We start from the raw sequence: 20,064 nt of genomic DNA, 5'->3' as shown, positions 1-20,064 counted from the left end.
GATTTCTGTCGGCGACAGCATCCTGGATTCAGCCCAAGATGCCGCTTGCGCTCTGGTAGAATGAGCCTTAATCTGTAGAGGCGGAGCCTTCCCAGCCTCCACGTAGGCTGCTCTGACAACGTCTTTAATCCAGCGGGCAATGGTGGGCCGAGAGGTCGCTTCACCTTGCTTCTTTCCGCTGTGTAGGACGAACAGGTGGTCCGTCTTTCGCAGGGCTTGGGTCACGTCCAGATACCGGGGCAGCAATCTGCCGATGTCGAGACGGCGTAATAAACGCCCTTCTTCAGATTTCTTCAGACCCGCCGTGGTAGGCAAGGATATGGTTTGATTAAACTGTAAAACCACCTTAGGTAGAAAGGAGGGAACCGTACGAAGATGGATAGCCTCCGGAGTGATTCTGAGAAAGGGATCACGGCAGGACAATGCTTGTAGCTCTGAGATGCGGCGGGCTGAACATACAGCCAGCAAGAACACCATCTTCAAGGTTAGAGAACGAAGAGACAGGCCCCGAAGGGGCCTGAAGGTGGATCCTGCGAGGAAATCCAAAACAAGGTTGTGGTTCCACAATGGCACAGGCCACTTCAATGGCAGACGAATATGCTTGACTCCCTGCAGGAAGCGAGAAACATCTGGGTGCTTGGCAATGGTCTTGCCCTCCCTCCTGGGACCATAGCAAGACAGAGCAGCCACTTGAACCTTGATGGAGCTGAGGGACAAACCCTTCTGAAGTCCATCCTGCAGGAAATCCAACACAATAGGGATTGTGGGTACATGTGGATTGGTGCCGTGAGTGTCACACCATGCTTCAAATACTCTCCAGATCCGGATATATGTGAGGGATGTGGAAAACTTGCGAGCTCGGAGGAGGGTATCAATCATGGGCTCCGAGTAACCCCTCTTCTTCAATCTAGCCCTCTCAAGGGCCATACCGTAAGAGAGAATTGAGCCGGATCCTCGTGAAGAATGAGAAGAAAAAGAGAAAAATTAAAGTAGTCTTGGAAAGCACGCTCAACTAGCGTGCAGGCACTCCAAACTGCTTTGGAGACGGAAATTACTGAATAGCTACGCTTCCTGTGGGGATATATACGCCCCCGTGCTGACGTCAGATCCGTCTCCAACTGCTAGCATGCGGATACTATCCCATTTGTTCTGAGTCCATCTGGCTACACGCCAGGAAATATCAAATTTCTTGCATAGTACCTTCCACAACTTAGCTGTGAATCGGGCTCCTCGATCAGAGACTATGTGCTTAGGCATGCCGTGTAGGCGGAAGATGTGCATGATGAAGAGCTTGGCGAGCTCCATGGTGGTGGGTAAGCTAGGGAGAGCCACAAAGTGAGCCACCTTTGAAAACCAATCTACAGTTACCCAAATCGTATTGTTTCCTCCTGAAGGAGGTAAGTCTACCACAAAGTCTGTGGCGATGTGTGTCCATGGTTCGTCTGGTACTGGCAAGGGTTGGAGAAGGCCCCAAGGATGACCGGGTGGCGTCTTCTGTCTGGCACAATTTGCGCAGGAAGCAACGAAGGAGAATATGTCTTCCTTCATGGTGGGCCACCAATAAAAGTTTTGTAGCTTAGACAGAGTTCTGCATTGGCCAGGGTGTCCTGCCAATTTAGAGTCGTGAGCCCATGCTAACAACTTCTTTCTGAGGTTCTTGGGTACGATGGTTTTTCCTGCAGGAACTGAGTCAGTAGCTGCCAAAATAACCCTTTCTGGGTCAATGTTGTGTTGCAGTTCTTCTGGAATGTCCTCTGAGAGGAATAATCGAGATAGGACATCAGCTCTGATATTCTTAACTCCAGAGGGTATTTTAGCACAAATTTGAATCTGTTGAAAAACAGAGACCATCTCGCTTGTCTATGATTTAGGCGCTGTGCATGGCGGAGGTACTCCAGATTCTTATGTCTGTAAAGACAGTGACTTGATGTTGCGTGCCTTTGAGCCAAGGGTGTTATGCTCAGGTTGTGAACCCTTGGGCTGACGGGAGGATGGTGTACCTTAGGAAGTGGATCCATAGGTTCTCCCGTCGGGTGGCGAGGCAGAACAGAAGATGCGACCAGCTGACCCTCGGCACTGGAGACTGAGGCGACTATGGAAGCAGACGAAGAGTCGTGACGTCAAGAAGAGGAACGGAGTCTTCGCCACTGGAAGTCCACGGTCCCCCCAGGAGGAGCCCGTAGGGACCTGGACCGCTGGGACTTAGGTGGACCTTTGAGAGGTCAAGGAGTCAAGAGTTTGGTGCAAGGGCTAACTGGAGCTTCACCCCTGGAAGCCCGCTGTCCCCCGGGGGGTGGGGGCCCATAGGGACCCAGGCCGCTGGGACTTAGGTGGGCCCTTGGAGATGGTGGTCCAGAAGAAGTCCAAGGTCAAGTGCCAGAGGGTCGTCACTTACCAGTCCGAGGTCACACACCAAGGGATCGCCGCTTGCCAGTCCGAAGTTGCACACCAGGAATCACCGACAGCCAATCCGAAGTCACACACCAGGAATCACCGATAGCCAATCCAAAGTCACACACAAGGAATCACCGATAGCCAATCCGAAGTCAGGAACCAGGAACACCAAGACGAGACAGGAACCAGGAACAAGGATCTGAAGTACAAGAACTCACCAAAGCAAGCAGACCTGACTACGAAGGATGTTGCCAAGTCAAGGAATGGGCCGAGGAAGCTTCCCTTTATTCTTCCTCTACTCTGGCCCATTAGAAACAAGCTGTGAGTAGTTAAGCCCCTTTAAATCTAGGGAGGAGGCACGGCCTCGAGCCTAAAGATGGTGGCAGCCATCTTGGATTTCCTCCCCGGAGGAAACACTGCTGGACGCTGCGAGGGAGGAGCAGGGATGGCTCCCCACCCGGCAGCCGTCTCGGGGACTCGTGCCGGAGCGACGGGCACAGGGTCAGGGACTTCCCCCGGAGCTGCCGCGGTGGGTTGCCATCGCGGACAAGGTAGGGGGCCTCGATCGTGGCCTTCCACAGCCGCGGAACACAACAAAGGGCACAATTCTTTGAATGCCATCTTTATAGCCAGGAGCTCTGTATCTCCTATTCCGTAATTCTTCTCTGCAGGAGAGAAGCGACAGGAGAAGAATGAGCATGGTTGTAAAGCCTTCGAATCACCGGCCTGACTTAGTACGGCCCTTCCGCCAACGTCTGAGGCATCAACCTCAACGATGAAGGGCTTGGTGGGATCCGGGTGTCAGAGACACGGCTTGCTCAAAAAGGCGTCTTTTAATTTCTGGAATGCAGCTATTGCCTCCGGAGACCAGTTTTCAGCATTGGCACCTTTCTTTGTCATAGCTGTAAGTGGAACTGTAAATGAGGAGTAGTTCTTGATGAAAGTCCTGTAATAGTTGGTGAAACCTAAGAAACGTCTGAGAGCCTTTAGACCGGTGGGTTATGCCCATTTCTTAATGCTCTCCAACTTCTGTGGATCCATTTGAAAGCCTTGGTTGGAAACGATGTAGCCCAAGAAAGGCACTGATTCCTTGTGGAATTCGCACTTGGATAGCTTGGCATATAGATGATTCTCACGGAGTCTTTGCAGCACTCTTTTGACATCCTCAAAATGAGTGGTCATGTCTTGAGAGAATATCAAGATGTCATCTAGGTAGATAACGACACTTTTATAGAGGAGGTCCCGGAAAATGTTGTTCAGTAAATTTTGAAAGACAGCCGGGGCGTTGCACAGGCCGAAGGGCATCACTAAATATTCAAAGTGACCATCCCAGGTGTTGAAGGCCATTTTCCACTCATTGCCAGCACGAATGCGAAGTAAATTGTAGGCTCCTTTCAGATCAAGCTTGGAAAATATCTTGGGTCCCTGTAGTCTGTCGAATAGCTCTGAGATCAGAAACAGGGGATAACGATCTTTCACTGTTATCTCATTGAGACCCCTGTAATCTATACATGGACGCAATGTCCCGTCCTTCTTCCCCACAAAGAAGAAACCTGCGCCAGCAGGAGACTTGGAGGGTCTTATGAAGCCCTTTTGGAGGTTTTCCTGAATATATTCGGACATGGCTTTATTCTCTGCCATGGAGAGGGGGTACACCCGTCCCTTGGGTGGTTCAGTGTTAGGCTTCAGATTAATAGCGCAGTCATAATGTCTGGGAGGCGGTAGTACGTCCACAGCTTCTTTTGAAAAGACATCTTGGAATGATGCAGATTGAGGCGGCAACCCCAGCATTACTGGGGTGGTTGGCATGCAGGGTATAGGAGCGACCTCCATCAGGCATTTCCCATGGTAGTCTGGACCCCAACGTAAAAGTTCCAGTGTAGCCCAAGGGCAGAGAGAGAGCTTCCAGCAGCAGTACGGAAGCGGCAGAGAAGCGTAGACAGGAATGGATTCGAGTCCTTGCTAACTCAACGAACTAGCAAATTAGAATATGTTATATACCCGGATGGTGTGACGTCAGCAAGGGGGAACGCCCCCGAGGTTCGCGCCAAGGTTGGAATAAAGATGTGGGTGATGCGCGCGCACCCTAATAGGTACCTGGGAGGAGCATGGTGGGAGGCTGCACCATAGCCGTTCCAGGGACGCCGGAGAGGTCAGCTTGTAGACGCAATGGTATCCATCTTTCCTAGGTAAGCGGGAGGAGCCGTGAACAAGGTGAGGCAAACAGGGTGGACGCAACAGAATCATCTTCTGCTTTCACTGTCTCTCGCAGTAGGATCCATCACTGGTACTTGCCCACCTAGGGTTTAGCGTAGCCTCACACGTCTTTGGACCCCTGCGAGAGCTCTTTTATTCCTAAAAGGTATCAGGCTTAAAAGTCTATCTCTCCACAAATTAATAGACGGCTCTGGCAGATGAGGTATCACTTCTTTTGGGTGAAGCTGGAAAACCTCACAAGTGTATAAAAAAATATACATCTTTGCTCTTTGACTGCTTCCTCAAACTGAACCCAAAGTGACTTAAAATGGCTGGCCTAAATAGTGGATAATCTGATCATCAAATAAAAGTGGTACTTCCCTAAAATGTATCACAAAAAATTGAAAACAAAAGGAATTGCAACAAACAGTGCAATAACACTGTTATGGTTTTGATGAATTGGTGAACCCCAGGCCGAGGTGAGAGATGTCTCCGCCTACAGGGAGGAGCCCCGTGGGCCTCACCATCAGTGGGCGTGGTCTCAGCGACGTAAGACATTTTTGCCGGCAGACAGCAGCACAGAAGGAAATTCACCGCAGAAACGGCTGTAGGAGCTGGGAGAGGGGCCCCGCGCGATCGGCGCTTGAGCCCACCGGGGTAAGGCCTTCCTCTCGCCCTACCGACGCTGAGCCCCCGCGCCGACCACGTGGGAGCCCCAAGCTCACCCGTTGATCCGCCCACCGCCTACCTGAGACCAATCCCAGCCGCCCAGCAGTAGTTTAAAGCACAGGCGCGATCCGAGGCGCCATTTCGCCGGCAGACAGCAGCACAGAAGGAAATTCACCGCAGAAACGGCTGTAGGAGCTGGGAGAGGGGCCCGCGCGATCGGCGCTTGAGCCCACCGGGGTAAGGCCTTCCTCTCGCCCTACCGACGCTGAGCCCCCGCGCCGACCACGTGGGAGCCCCAGCTCACCCGTCGATCCGCCCACCGCCTACCTGAGACCAATCCCAGCCGCCCAGCAGTAGTTTAAAGCACAGGCACGATCCGAGGCGCCATTTCGCCGGCAGACAGCAGCACAGAAGGAAATTCACCGCAGAAACGGCTGTAGGAGCTGGGAGAGGGGCCCGCGCGATCGGCGCTTGAGCCCACCGGGGTAAGGCCTTCCTCTCGCCCTACCGACGCTGAGCCCCCGCGCCGACCACGTGGGAGCCCCCAGCTCACCCGTCGATCCGCCCACCGCCTACCTGAGACCAATCCCAGCCGCCCAGCAGTAGTTTAAAGCACAGGCACGTTCCTTGGCATCTCGCGCCGAGCATCTCGCGCCGAAGGAGCGCGACAAAGGGGCCCGCCCCTTTGTGCGCCCCTTCGGGCAGACCCGAAGAGCAGAGCAAAACCTAAAAGTCTCCATCTCTCACCCGCAACTTCTACATTGAATCCCGCTTCCGGACACTGAACAACGCGCAGACGTCCAACCACCCCAGACATCAGATAACTTCGCACAGTGAGTAAAACGGCACCCGTCACCTCTTCAGCAATTCACATACACAACGGCCAGCCACTCCAGGACTCATAACGCTACTCGTAGTCTGAATCGCACCTCCCCCTCCCTATTCCTCCTACTCCAGATCTCTACAGACAATTAATCCAACAACTCTCCTTTAAATCAGCTGATCCCCTCTCTTACCTAGCCAGACATTCTAGCCAATCCTTCATTTCTCTGTATTCCTAAGCTTGTTCATAGACTTCCATTGTGATGAACAACCATCCTCACAGCATTCACACGGTGTGATGAACAATCATCCTCACAGCACTCTTACGGTGTGATGAACAACCATCCTCACAGCACTCTTACGGTGTGATGAACAACCACCCTCACAGCATTCACACACTCACACAGTGTGATCAACAACCATCCTCACAGCACTCACACAGTGTGATCAACAACCACCCTCACAGCATTCACACTCATACAGTGTGATCAACAACCATCCTCACAGCATTCACACAGTGTGATGAACAACCATCCTCACAGCACTCTTATGGTGTGATGAACAACCATCCTCACAGCACTCTTACGGTGTAATGAACAACCATCCTCACAGCACTGTGATCAACAACCATCCTCACAGCACTCACACAGTGTGATCAACAACCACCCTCACAGCATTCACACTCACACAGTGTGATCAACAACATCCTCACAGCACTCATACAGTGTGATCAACAACCATCCTCACAGCACTCACACAGTGTGATCAACAACCACCCTCACAGCATTCACACTCATACAGTGTGATCAACAACATCCTCACAGCACTCATACAGTGTGATCAACAATCATCCGCTCAATATTCACACTGCGTGATCCAGCAGCATTCAGCAGTAGGCAGCTACTCCAACATCCACCAAACTTCCATACTCAACCATTCAACGCACTCAAATTCTCATCTGAGCTCATCACTCGAGCATCACTAACACTACAGTCAGCATGACGCCGAGATGTCAGATTCCGATTCTTCAACATAACCTACTCACCACAGGAAAAACCACCTTGCTACAAAGATCCCGCAACTACACAGCCCTTATCCCTATTATGATTTCACCTCTTACCCAATTACTAGGACTAACACTATTTTCCCTTTCGCTATTCAACGCTCAATCTCTCACCAAAAAATCTCTGATCCTCAATGACTATCTTTTGGACTCCAACCCAGACATCTGTGCCATAACAGAAACTTGGCTTAAACCAACAGATATTGCTATAATAAATCAACTCCCCACCGACCTCTACGACTTCTTTTCCCTCCCTCGTCTCAAAAAAAGAGGAGGGGGCATTCTTTTGGCAGCCAAAAAAGATTTGAAATTTAACCAACTCTCAGTCAAAGCAGTCCCTAAACTTGAAATAGGACTTTTCAAAACAGCTCAACTCCAAGTCCTACTCGTGTATGCCCCTCCAAGCGTTCTGGATTCAGATGCCTCCCCCATTGTAGAAATAATTACTACACACTTAAATCTGGAATCCCCGGCTATAATTTTAGGAGATTTTAACTTACATGTTGATAACCCTACACCCACCACCAATTGCGAAGCTCTACTTACTGCCCTCTCAGCTATGGGATTTGAACAGATCATTAACAAACCCACCCATAAAGCTGGACACACCTTGGACCTTATCTTCGTAAATACAGGGATCAAATACACCTCACCTCCTTCCTGCACCCCTGTCCCATGGTCAGATCATTCTCTAATCACCGTCACTTTTTCTCTGACACAATTCAGAAAACATCTCCCCTCGAAATCCTCATTTCTCTACAGAAGACCCTGCTCATCCGACGACCTTAACAGCCAGCTCACCTCAGAGCTTCCTCACATTAACCTCTCTGACCCTAACTCAGCCATCCTCTCCTGGAACAACATCACTGAGGCAGTAGCAAACAAACTTTGTCCACTATCAGCAAAAAATCTAAACCCAAACCCAGCAAAAAGACAACCATGGTTCTCAAACAACCTCCATAAACTTAAACAAAGCCTAAGACACAAAGAAAGCAAATGGCGTAAGGCACCCTGCCCCAGCACCTTAGCCGCCTACAAACTAGCTCTACATCACTACAAGAACTCTACCCAAAAATCAAAAAGGGATTACTATGCTAGCAAGATTCATGACCTTGTATTTGACGCCAAAGCTCTTTTTGCTTACATATCTAACCTGACACACATCAACATACCAGATATTCCCATAGACCTAGCTCAATCTAAAGCCGAGGAATTGGCTATTTTCTTCCAAGACAAAATATCTAACCTGCTAAAGCGACTGACCCCCAGCAACAATTCTCGCCCTAATGCGCCACAGATACAAAACAAAGGAACCTCCTTTGAATCATTCCAACCCATCACAGCCTATGAGATTCTTCTGTTACTTAAAAAAATGAAACCTTCCTCCCACCCCTTCGACCAAATACCCACAAAGCTCCTCCTTCTAATACCGGAAACGATATCCAAAACTCTGGCAGATATCATAAACTGCTCATTATCCCAGGGTCTATTTCCAGAAGACCTAAAACTAGCTTCGCTAAAACCACTCTTAAAGAAACCTAATCTAGACCCCAAGGACCCCAACAACTTTCGTCCGATTTCCAATCTTCCATTTATTGCCAAGATAATGGAAAAGCTGGTCAACACTCAACTCTCCAACTACATTGAAGATCACAAAATACTTTACCCCTCACAACATGGTTTCCGTAAAGCTTTAAGCACAGAGACGCTACTCATATCCCTGACAGACCACATCATCATGGGGCTAGACAAAGGCCAATCCTTTCTACTTATCCTTTTGGACCTTTCGGCCGCATTTGATACCGTCAAACACTCCATCCTCATCAATCAACTTGCGAACATAGGAATCTCAGGAACTGCCCTATCATGGTTCAATACTTTCCTCAACAACAGAGGCTATAAGGTCAAGATACATAATAAGGAATCCTCCCGCTTCTCTTCAGCTTTTGGAGTTCCTCAAGGCTCCTCCCTATCCCCTACACTCTTTAATATTTACCTTCTACCGCTATGTCAACTGCTAACCCACTTGAAACTAACTCACTTCCTATATGCAGACGATGTGCAGATCTTGATCCCCATCAAAGAAACCATCTCCAAAACTCTTGAATTTTGGGAAATTTGCCTTAAAGAAATCAATCGCCTCCTCTCGAGTCTAAACCTGATATTAAATACAGCCAAGACGGAACTTCTCATCATCTCACCAGAAAATAGCAACCCACCTCCATGTCCTCTAACCCACCATCTTACCACCCAAACAAGGGACTTAGGCGCAATTATCGACAACCATCTTAATCTAAAATCTTTCATCAAACAAACTACTAAAGACGGATTCTATAAACTTCAGGTACTTAAAAGAATCAAACCGCTCCTTCACATGCGAGACTTCAGAACGGTCCTTCAAGCAGTAATCTTTTCTAAGATAGACTACTGCAATTCCATCTTATTAGGTCTCCCTTCTGCTTCCATTAAACCCCTTCAGATGCTTCAGAATTCAGCTGCGAGAATTCTGACTAACACCAGGAGAAGAGACCACATCTCTCCTATTCTCAAGAACTTGCACTGGCTGCCAATACACTTTAGAATTATCCACAAATCCCTCACTATCATCTACAAGACTATCCATCACCAAGCATCCCTCAATCTTCAAATTCCACTCAGAAAGCACACATCCACCAGACCCATCAGAGAAGCCTACAAAGGATCACTCCTTGTTCCACAAACCAAAACCACTCACCACCTAACCTACAGAGACCGAGCCTTTTCCACAGCCGGACCTTCACCATGGAACTCTATTCCTCCCGATCTAAGACAAGAACCATGCCTTCCTACTTTCAGAAAAAGGCTTAAGACATGGCTATTTAAGCAAGCCTTCCCAGATCCATATTGAAAGACAGTAACATCTTATAAGACACTACACAATATTATGTAAATTATTAATGTAAATAATTCATCTTTACTACTCAACTATCTTATTCTAATTCTCTCCCCAGTTTTATGACCCTGTTGTAATGTAACTTTTATTTCTTTGCACTTGTTTATGTTCTGTTTTTGTGCACACCCTCTTGTTATTTGTAAATCGGCATGATGGGGTTCCTAATCTCGAATGCCGGTATAGAAAAATCTATAAATAAATAAAATAAATAAATAAATAAGACACAACTGTGAGAGAGAATTTATTAAGGAGAAAGATAGAACATAACCCGAGGAGCGGGAAATGTGATAAACATAGTCTTATAGTAAATACAGTGGTCAGGATGATGATGTAGATATGTAGGTCCAGGTAGTGGCCCACAGCACGGGGTACACCCGGGAATTCTTGTAGGCTGATGTAATACCTCTGAGTGCAGATCCGGTAGTGGCCCGCAGTGCAGGGTATGCCGAGGAAGCTGTACTGTAGAAGTTAAAGAGGCAGAGGTCAGTGATACAGGAACCAGGCCGTGGACCCAGTATAGGAGATGAAGTATCCTGAGGTACAGATAGAGTAGCGTGGATGGACTGAAGAACGGCAGTGGCCCGAGGAACAGGGTATGCCATGGAATCTTCAGTAGAAATGAAAGAAGTTAGAGAATGTACTCACACAAGGAAGTCCCAGTAGAGATATCCAAGGAGCAGGTCAGGATGTCCCAGGCAGGAGAGCCCTCCAAGGATCGGATAGCCAAGACGCGGAAGAACCCCTGAGGAGCGGGTACTCAGAGCGTCCAATTGCCAGGAGGAAAGTCTGGAACAGAAGATCCAAGTTAGAGCGGATTTATCAAGCGAGAGAACTCCTTGTTAACTCATCTTAGCAATGGGCCAGTCCGAATAAGTACACTAGTGATGTTGACGTCATTGGGAGGGGATGCCCCTGAGGTTCTCGCCATGACGAATTCATAAGGAGGCCCTGCGCGCACACGCACACACCTAGGTAATACCGAAAGTAAGATGGTGGTCGGCAGCACCCACACTGTCCCAGGGACGCCGGGGAAGTCAGCGTTGGTTGGCAGAGGCCGCCATTCTTCCAATGATTGACAGTGCAGGGAAAAAAGAGGTGAGCATGAGAGGTCGCAGCTGCCTGCGACCAACGGGCGCAACAAACACATACACTCTTAAAAAAAAAAAAATACTGAAACAGGTATCAGTGAGAATGCGCAAAGGTATAATCTGCTGCCTTTTGCCACACACTGGGTCCCAAGCAGTGTTCAGAGTCCAGTGCTAAGTTTCCAACATTCACCGTTTCAGAACCCTACTCTCAAAAATGTTATTATGTTTAATGAAAAAAAAATGAAAACCTTTTAGAAAAATGTAACCCTTGCGCAGCAAGAGGCAGTAGATTATACCTTTGTGCATTTTCACTGATACCTGTTTCAGTGTTTTTTTTAGAGTGTATGTGTTATTGCACTGTTTGATGCAATTCCTTCCTTTTTCAATTTTTTGTGGCCTAAATAATGTTCAGGCATCCAATCCAGATCTTCCAGGTGGAAGGGACTAAGGCGTATGGATGACTCCTTACCAGGGTGTTAAATTACAGGGACAGTGACATCTGGTGGCCAGACCAGGAGGGTCTGCCACACACACAAAGGGTGGGAGAAATGTGAAATGCCCTCCAAGAACTGATAGTGGTAGATAAAATAGTAATAGAGTTTAAAGGGGTATGGAATAAGAATAGAGGATCCTTGGTTGCTGTTATAACTAAGAAATCAATATTGAGTTCCATTTGTCTGGTTAAGGTCTGGATTTATCAAAATGCACTAAATATCGCATGTGATAGAAAAAGGGGTATGTTTTATGGTAATAGGCAGTTTATCGCAATTTGCACTATTACCAATGCGAAGTGGTAAGTTACCGCAAATTGCGATAACTTTTTCGCACTTTGAGATAAGTGCAAGAATTGTGTTATTTCCTACATACAACCACTGGGGGAACCATGTTTACTATCAGGGCCACTGAGGGAGGAAGGGAATGGGAGGGAGAAAGAAAGAGAGAGAGAGAGAAACTAGCCATAATGCCCTAACCCTAGATAGGTATTTATATCTCCATGGGAGGCCCACCTAATAACTCGAAGTGAGGTTTAGCTATTACTGTAGGGGTTAGGGGCCACTTTGATATTCAAAGTGAGACGTATGAACAGAACAGTGCTCTCTTGTGAAGATTTGATGACCCTCGGAGTGAGGAAACTCACTCAAAGATTATATTTGTGCAATGTTCTCTCAACCTAGCTTGATAGCCAGATAACCTAGGGGTGTTCTGGAAACTTCACCATGTATCTGGCCACTTTAGCCGGATAAATACCAATATTCAGTATTATCTGGCTAAGATAGCTGGCTACCTTTAGCACTGCCTGAAGAAGGCCTAAAGGTAGACAGATTTATTTATCCGGCTAAAATCCTAATAGCTAGGTATTCAGCAGTGTATTTGTGCCACTGAATATGTGACATATTGGCCAGCTAAGTTTATCTGGCTGACTTTCTGTTTCATTCATCATTGCATTAGGACTGTAATGCATATTATATTGCATATATTGTGCGATATCGCCATGATAGTGCACTAATGCGGCAATATCACGCAATATATGCAGTATTTTACATCTGCCTGCGCAGATACCTCCCCTATAATAATGACCTTCTTTGCATGCAATGAATAATGCAAATATATGCAAAGAAGTCATGAATACGCAAGTTGATGCTAATATTTTATTGCAGCCGACCAATGTGGTCATAAGAACATAAGATTTGCCAAAATGGGTCAGACCAAAGGTCCATCAAGCCCAATATCCTGTTTACAACAGTGGCCAAGCCAGGTCACAAGTAACTGGCAAGATCCCAAGAGATAGATATATTCCAAGCTGCTTATTCCAAGAATAAACAGTGGATTTCTATAATGCTCTCTTAACAATAGTTTCCTCCAGGAACTTGTCCAAACCTTTTTTAAACACAGCTACATTAATAGCTGCAACGAACACAGAGGCCCCGGTTGCCTGTTCTTGGGAGCTTGTGAGCCCCTGGGCCACAGGACAGCTCAGAGAGGAGCCCCGAGACGCACACCATGGGAGGGGTGAGCAAGTACAGGCACGGGCGGAGAAAAGGCAAGGAACGTGTGGAACAGGAATGAGGCAGGCTTAGCCCTCCACTGGACCTACACACACCAATGAGACCCAGCAACACAATGCTGGTCTCGAGAGTAGCCCTCCGGCCACTCGGTAGCCCTTCCGGACTTGCCACTTGGGAACGACGAGTGCGTGAGGCCAGACGGAGGCTGAGGGCAGGAACAAGTCAAGACAGGAACAAGAAGACTCAGACATAGACATAGACTCAGACGAGGACTTGGAAGATTCAGGACACATGGAAGTCTCAGACGAGGACTTGGAAGACTTAGGATGCTTAGAAGACTCAGGATACTTGGAAGACTCAGACAAGGACATAAGAACATAAGAACATAAGAAAATGCCATACTGGGTCAGACCAAGGGTCCATCAAGCCCAGCATCCTGTTTCCAACAGTGGCCAATCCAGGCCATAAGAACCTGGCAAGTACCCAAAAACTAAGTCTATTCCATGTAACCATTGCTAATGGCAGTGGCTATTCTCTAAGTGAACTTAATAGCAGGTAATGGACTTCTCCTCCAAGAACTTATCCAATCCTTTTTAAAACACAGCTATACTAACTGCACGAACCACATTCTCTGGCAACAAATTCCAGAGTTTAATTATGCGTTGAGTAAAAAAGAACTTTCTCCGATTAGTTTTAAATGTGCCCCATGCTAACTTCATGGAGTGTCCCCTAGTCTTTCTACTATCCGAAAGAGTAAATAACCGATTCACATCTACCCGTTCTAGACCTCTCATGATTTTAAACACCTCTATCATATCCCCCCTCAGTCGTCTCTTCTCCAAGCTGAAAAGTCCTAACCTCTTTAGTCTTTCCTCATAGGGGAGTTGTTCCAATCCCCTTATCATTTTGGTAGCCCTTCTCTGTACCTTCTCCATCGCAATTATATCTTTTTTGAGATGCGGCGACCAGAATTGTACACAGTATTCAAGGTGCGGTCTCACCATGGAGCGATACAGAGGCATTATGACATTTTCCGTTTTATTCATCATTCCTTTTCTAATAATTCCCAACATTCTGTTTGCTTTTTTGACTGCCGCAGCACACTGAACCGACGATTTCAATGTGTTATCCACTATGACACCTAGATCTCTTTCTTGGGTTGTAGCACCTAATATAGAACCCAACATCGTATAATTATAGCATGGGTTATTTTTCCCTATATGCATCACCTTGCACTTATCCACATTAAATTTCATCTGCCATTTGGATGCCCAATTTTCCAGTCTCACAAGGTCTTCCTGCAATTTATCACAATCTGCTTGTGATTTAACTACTCTGAACAATTTTGTGTCATCTGCAAATTTGATTATCTCACTCGTCGTATTTCTTTCCAGATCATTTATAAATATATTGAACAGTAAGGGTCCCAATACAGATCCCTGAGGCACTCCACTGTCCACTCCCTTCCACTGAGAAAATTGCCCATTTAATCCTACTCTCTGTTTCCTGTCTTTTAGCCAGTTTGCAATCCACGAAAGGACATTGCCACCTATCCCATGACTTTTTACTTTTCCTAGAAGCCTCTCATGAGGAACTTTGTCAAACGCCTTCTGAAAATCCAAGTATACTATATCTACCGGTTCACCTTTATCCACATGTTTATTAACTCCTTCAAAAAAGTGAAGCAGATTTGTTAGGCAAGACTTCCCTTGGGTAAATCCATGTTGACTGTGTCCCATTAAATCATGTCTTTCTATATGCTCTACGATTTTGATCTTGAGAATAGTTTCCACTATTTTTTCCGGCACTGAAGTCAGGCTCACTGGTCTATAGTTACCCGGATCGCCCCTGGAGCCTTTTTTAAATATCGGGGTTACATTGGCCACCCTCCAGTCTTCAGGTACAATGGATGATTTTAATGATAGGTTACAAATTTTAACTAATAGATCAGAAATTTCATTTTTTAGTTCCTTCAGAACCCTAGGATGCATACCATCCAGTCCAGGTGATTTGCTACTCTTTAGTTTGTCAATCTGGCCTACTACATCTTCCAGGTTCACAGTGATTTCATTCAGTTCGTCTGACTCATCACCCCTGAAAACCATCTCCAGAACTGGTATCTCCCCAACATCGTCTTTAGTAAACACGTAGGCAAAGAATTCATTTAGTCTTTCTGCAATGGCCTTATCTTCCCTAAGAGCTTGCTTTGGATATATTTTAAAAAGTTTTTATTATGAGTTTTTGCCTCTATGGCCAACTTCATTTCAAATTCTCTCTTCGCCTGTCTTATCAATGTTTTACACTTACCTTGACAATGTTTATGTTTTATCCTATTTTCTTCAGATGGATCCTTCTTCCAATTTTTGAAGGATGTTTTTTTGGCTAAAATAGCCTCTTTCACCTCACCTTTTAACCATGGCGGTAATCGTTTTGCCTTCCTTCCACCTTTCTTAATGCGCGGAATACATATGGACTGTGCCTCTAGGATTGTATTTTTAAACAATGTCCAAGCCTGTTGAACACTTTTAACCTTTGCAGCTGCACCTTTCAGTTTTTTTCTAACTATTTTCCTCATTTTATCAAAGTTTCCCTTTTTAAAATTTAGTGTTAGAGCTGCAGATTTACTTATTGTCCCCTTTCCAGTTATTAGTTTAAATTTGATCATGTTATGATCACTGTTGCCAAGTGGCCCCACCATCGTTACTTCTCCCACCAAATCTTGCGTTCCACTAAGAAGTAAATCTAAAATAGCTCCCTCTCTTGTTGGTTCCTGGACCAATTTCTCCATGAAGCAATCATTTATTACATCCAGAAACTTTATGTCTCTAGCAAGTCCTGATGTTACATTTACCCAGTCAATATTGGGGTAATTGAATTCTCCCATTATTATTGCACTGCCAAATTGGTTTGCTTCCCTGATTTCTCTTAGCTTTTCATCATCTGTCTGACCATTTTGTCCAGGAGGACAGTAGTATACTCCTATCACTATACTCTTACGCAACACACATGGGATTTCTACCCATATAGATTCTACTGAGCATTTGCTCTCTAGTATGATCTTTATCCTGTTGGACTCTATACCCTCCCGGACATAAAGTGCCACATCCCCACCAAGTTGATCCTCCCTATCATTGCGATATAATTTGTACCCTGATATAGCACTGTCCCATTGGTTGTCCTCCTTCCACCAAGTCTCTGTGATGCCAATTATGTCAATCTCATCATTTGCTGCTATACACTCTAACTCTCCTATCTTACTTCTTAGACTTCTGGCATTGGCATTACAGACATTTCAAAGTGTGGTTTTTGCTTGTTTTAACAACCTGCTTTTCAGTTGTTTGGGATAATTCGGAAATCATTAGCTTTGGTGATTTTTTTACATATAGGCATATGAACTATGTTTGCTTTTAATGGAACCTCTCTGTTGGGATGCCCTAACTCTCCTGTTTCATTAGTATCCTTCAAGGATACATTTCTCCGAACCATGCACTGCTAAGTGACTGTCGGCTTTCCCCCTTGTTCTAGTTTAAAAGCTGCTCTATCTCCTTTTGGAAAGTTAGTGCCAGCAGTTTGGTTCCACTCTGGTTAAGATGGAGCCCATCCTTTCAGAAAAGTCTCCCCTTTCCCCAAAAGTTTCCCCAGTTCCTTACAAAGCTGAATCCCTCTTCCCTGCACAATTGTCTCATCCACGCATTGAAACGCTGGAGCTCTGCCTGCCTCTGGGGACCTGCACGTGGAACAGGAAGCATTTCAGAGAATACCACCCTGGAGGTTCTGGATTTCAGCTTCCTACCTAAAATCCTAAATTTGGCTTCCAGAACTTCTCTCCCACATTTTCCTATGTCGTTATATTGAACTGTTTACACAAGGAGCGCCAGTACCTCACAGCGAATTGTGGTCCTCGATCTGATATGATTTCTTTAGGAAGGCCATGAAGACAAAAGACTTGCTTGAGGAACAACTTGGCTAACTCTGGAGCTGATGGAAGGCCATGGAGGGGAATAAAGTGACCCATTTTGGAAAAACGGTCAGTGATGACCCAAATCTCTGTATTATTCTGTGATGGTGGCAGATCCATGATGAAAGCCGTCGAAATGCTTGACCAAGGTTCAGTGGGAGCTGGAAGCGGTTGGAAAAGACTCCATGGTTGCCCTGTTGGGGGCTTTTGTTGGGCACAGATGGGGCACGAGTCAACGTAGTTGCGGGAATCTTGAACCATATTGGGCCACTAATAATGTCTCTGCAGCAACTCAAGGGTCCTTGTGCGGCCCGGATGGCCTGCTAGCTTAGAATTGTGGGCCCACTTAAGAACCCATTCATGTAACCTCTGTGGAACAATGGTTTTCCTGGCAGTGGCCGTGGTAGTCGCTGCAAGTTTTATACAGGCAGGGTCAATGGTATGTCTTGGGACATCAGGGACGTCTTCTGGCTCGAATGATCTGGAGAGTGTATCCGCACGGAGATTCTTAGAGCCCGGGCGATAGCACAGTTCACAATTGAATCTCTCGAACAACAGCGCCCATCGAGCTTGCCTTGGGTTCAGGAGTTGGGCCTCCTTCAGATGCTCAAGATTTTTGTGGTCATGAAAATAGTAAATTTGTGTTGCGCCCCTTCCAACCAGGGGTGCCACTCTTGGAGGGCCAGATTGACCGCAAGGAGTTCCCGATCCCTGACTGTGTAGTTCTGTTCAGTCGGTGAGAACTTATGCGAATAGAATGAACACAGTACTAATGTACCCTTGGGAGAAAATTGGCTCAAGACTGCCCCATCTCCGATAGCGGATGCGTCGACTTCTACGACAAATGGGCATCTAGGCTCTGGGTGTTGCAGGCTTGGGCTGGAACAGAAGGCTTCTTTGAGTGTTTGGAAGGCAGCTTGAGCTTTGGGAGTCCAAACACGGGCGTTAGCTCCTTTCTTTGTCATGGCGGTGAGCGGAGCGGCCAGAGTAGAGTAATTAGCAATAAAGCTTCTATAGTAGTTCGTAAAACCAAGGAAGCATTGCAATGCGCAGAGGCCAACTGGCTGAGGCCATTCTCGAATGCCTTGAAGCTTCTCTGGATCCATAGAAAATCCTTGATCAGAGATGATATACCCTAGGAAGGGTAAGCGGTTTTGTTTGAAGGTGCATTTCCCCAATTTAGCATAGATATGATTCTCTCTCAGGCGTTGAAGTATGGGCTTGACGTGATCATGATGTGATTCCAGATCCTTAGAAAATATCAGGATGTTGTCCAGGTATACGACTACAAAGAAGTACAGGAGATCTCAGAGGATCTCACTCATGAGAAGTTGAAAGACAGCAGGGCATCACGAGGTACTCTTAGTGACCATCCCTAGTGTTGAATGTGGTCTTCCAAATATCTTCCGATTATATACGTATAAGATTGTACGCACCCCTCAGGTCCAACTTGGTAAATATGCGAGACCCTTGGAGGCGGGTAAACAGTTCGCTGATGAGGGGCAACGGGTATCTGTCTTTGCGAGTTATGGCGTTAAGCCCTCTATAGTCAATACAAGGGTGTAACCCTCCGTCTTTTTTTTTTTTGATGAAGAAAAACCCCGCTCCAGTGGGAGAGTAAGAGGGTCTGATAAACCCCTTTTCCAGGTTTTCTTTAATTTACTCGGACATGGCTAGGGTTTCTGGACAAGACAACGGGTAGGTTCTGCCCTTGGGAGGCGTTGTGCCTGGCAGAAACTCTATAGGGCAATTCAATTTGTGAAGTGGAGGTAGTGTGTCAGCTTTTTGCTTAGAACAGACATCCTCGAATTCGGAGTACTGGGCTGGCAGCCCGGTAAGAGTGGTGGCCTTTAGAGCAGTTACCGTTGGAAATACTTGTCGTAGGCATTGAGGGCCCCATTGCATCAACTGTAATGAATGCCAATCAAATTGAGGTCCGTGGATCTAGATCCAGGGCAGCCCCAGGAAGATTGGATGTGTGGAATGCTTAAGTACGTAGAAAGACAACTCCTCTTCATGGAGCGTGCCCACGGTGAGGCGGACGGCCACCGTACAGTGGGTGATGAGTCCGGGAAGGTGTTCCCCTTGGATGGATGAAATGCAAAGGGCGATCTCTAGGGGTTGTAGAGGAATGTTCAGAAGCTTGACGATGTCATCCATAATGAAGCTGCCACTTGCCCCTGTATTGACAAGAGCAGTGGTGGTGAAGGAGTGAGGCTCGATGCTAAGCAAGATTGGAAGTAGAAGTTGGGGGCCGGTGACAGTAGCGCCCAAGCTTGGTATCCCCACCGGGCTCAGGCGTTGCAGTTTCCTGGTCAGACCGGGCAAGACTGCCGAAGATGTCCAGAAGCACCACAGTAAAGGCAACGACCCTCCTTCCTCCGACGAAGATGCTCGGACGGAGACAGTCGCCCACGATTAACCTGCATAGGTTCCTCAGCAGGAAGTGGTGGTGCCGATGAAGCCTTAGAGTGAGGACTTACGGCACGCGTTGGGCGTGGTGTAGGAGATCAAGAGGCTTTTACTTCTAGGCACTTTTGCCGGAGTCGATGGTCAATCCTCCCAGAGAGGGAGATCAGGTCCTCTAGAGACGTGGGAATCTCACGGATGGCGAGTTCATCTTTGAGATACTGTGAGTGTCTGCAAGCCATCTAGGAAGATGGCTTGCAGACACTCCTCTTGTCACCGAGCTCAGTAGCCAGGGTCCTGAATTCCACCGTGTACTCGGAGAGGGTTTTCAACCCTTGACGGAGGTGGAGGAGGTTATGACTGGCTACAGCTTGACGGCCTGGGTCTCCAAAGGGCAGCTTGAAGACAGTGATGAACTCTGATAGCTGGGAGAACAAGGGATCAGAGTGTTCCCACAACGGAGAAGCCCATGCTAGAGCCTTTCCCTCCAAGTGGGAAAGGATGAAGTTTACCTTCATGATTTCCTT

The 20,064-nt window shown here is 46.9% G+C and overlaps 1 protein-coding gene across 1 annotated transcript in view; it reads left to right on the top strand.

The window, feature by feature from the left end:
- Window positions 1-20,064, top strand: part of LOC115096712 (metalloprotease TIKI1-like) — a 353,606-nt gene that overhangs the window by 323,377 nt on the left and 10,165 nt on the right. The window lies entirely within an intron of this gene.

Source organism: Rhinatrema bivittatum, chromosome 1, assembly GCF_901001135.1.
Source record: "Rhinatrema bivittatum chromosome 1, aRhiBiv1.1, whole genome shotgun sequence".
In the NCBI taxonomy this organism is placed as follows: Eukaryota; Metazoa; Chordata; class Amphibia; order Gymnophiona; family Rhinatrematidae; genus Rhinatrema; species Rhinatrema bivittatum.
The sequence above is the reverse complement of the archived record's forward strand: the minus strand, read 5'-3'. Positions and strand labels throughout refer to the sequence as shown.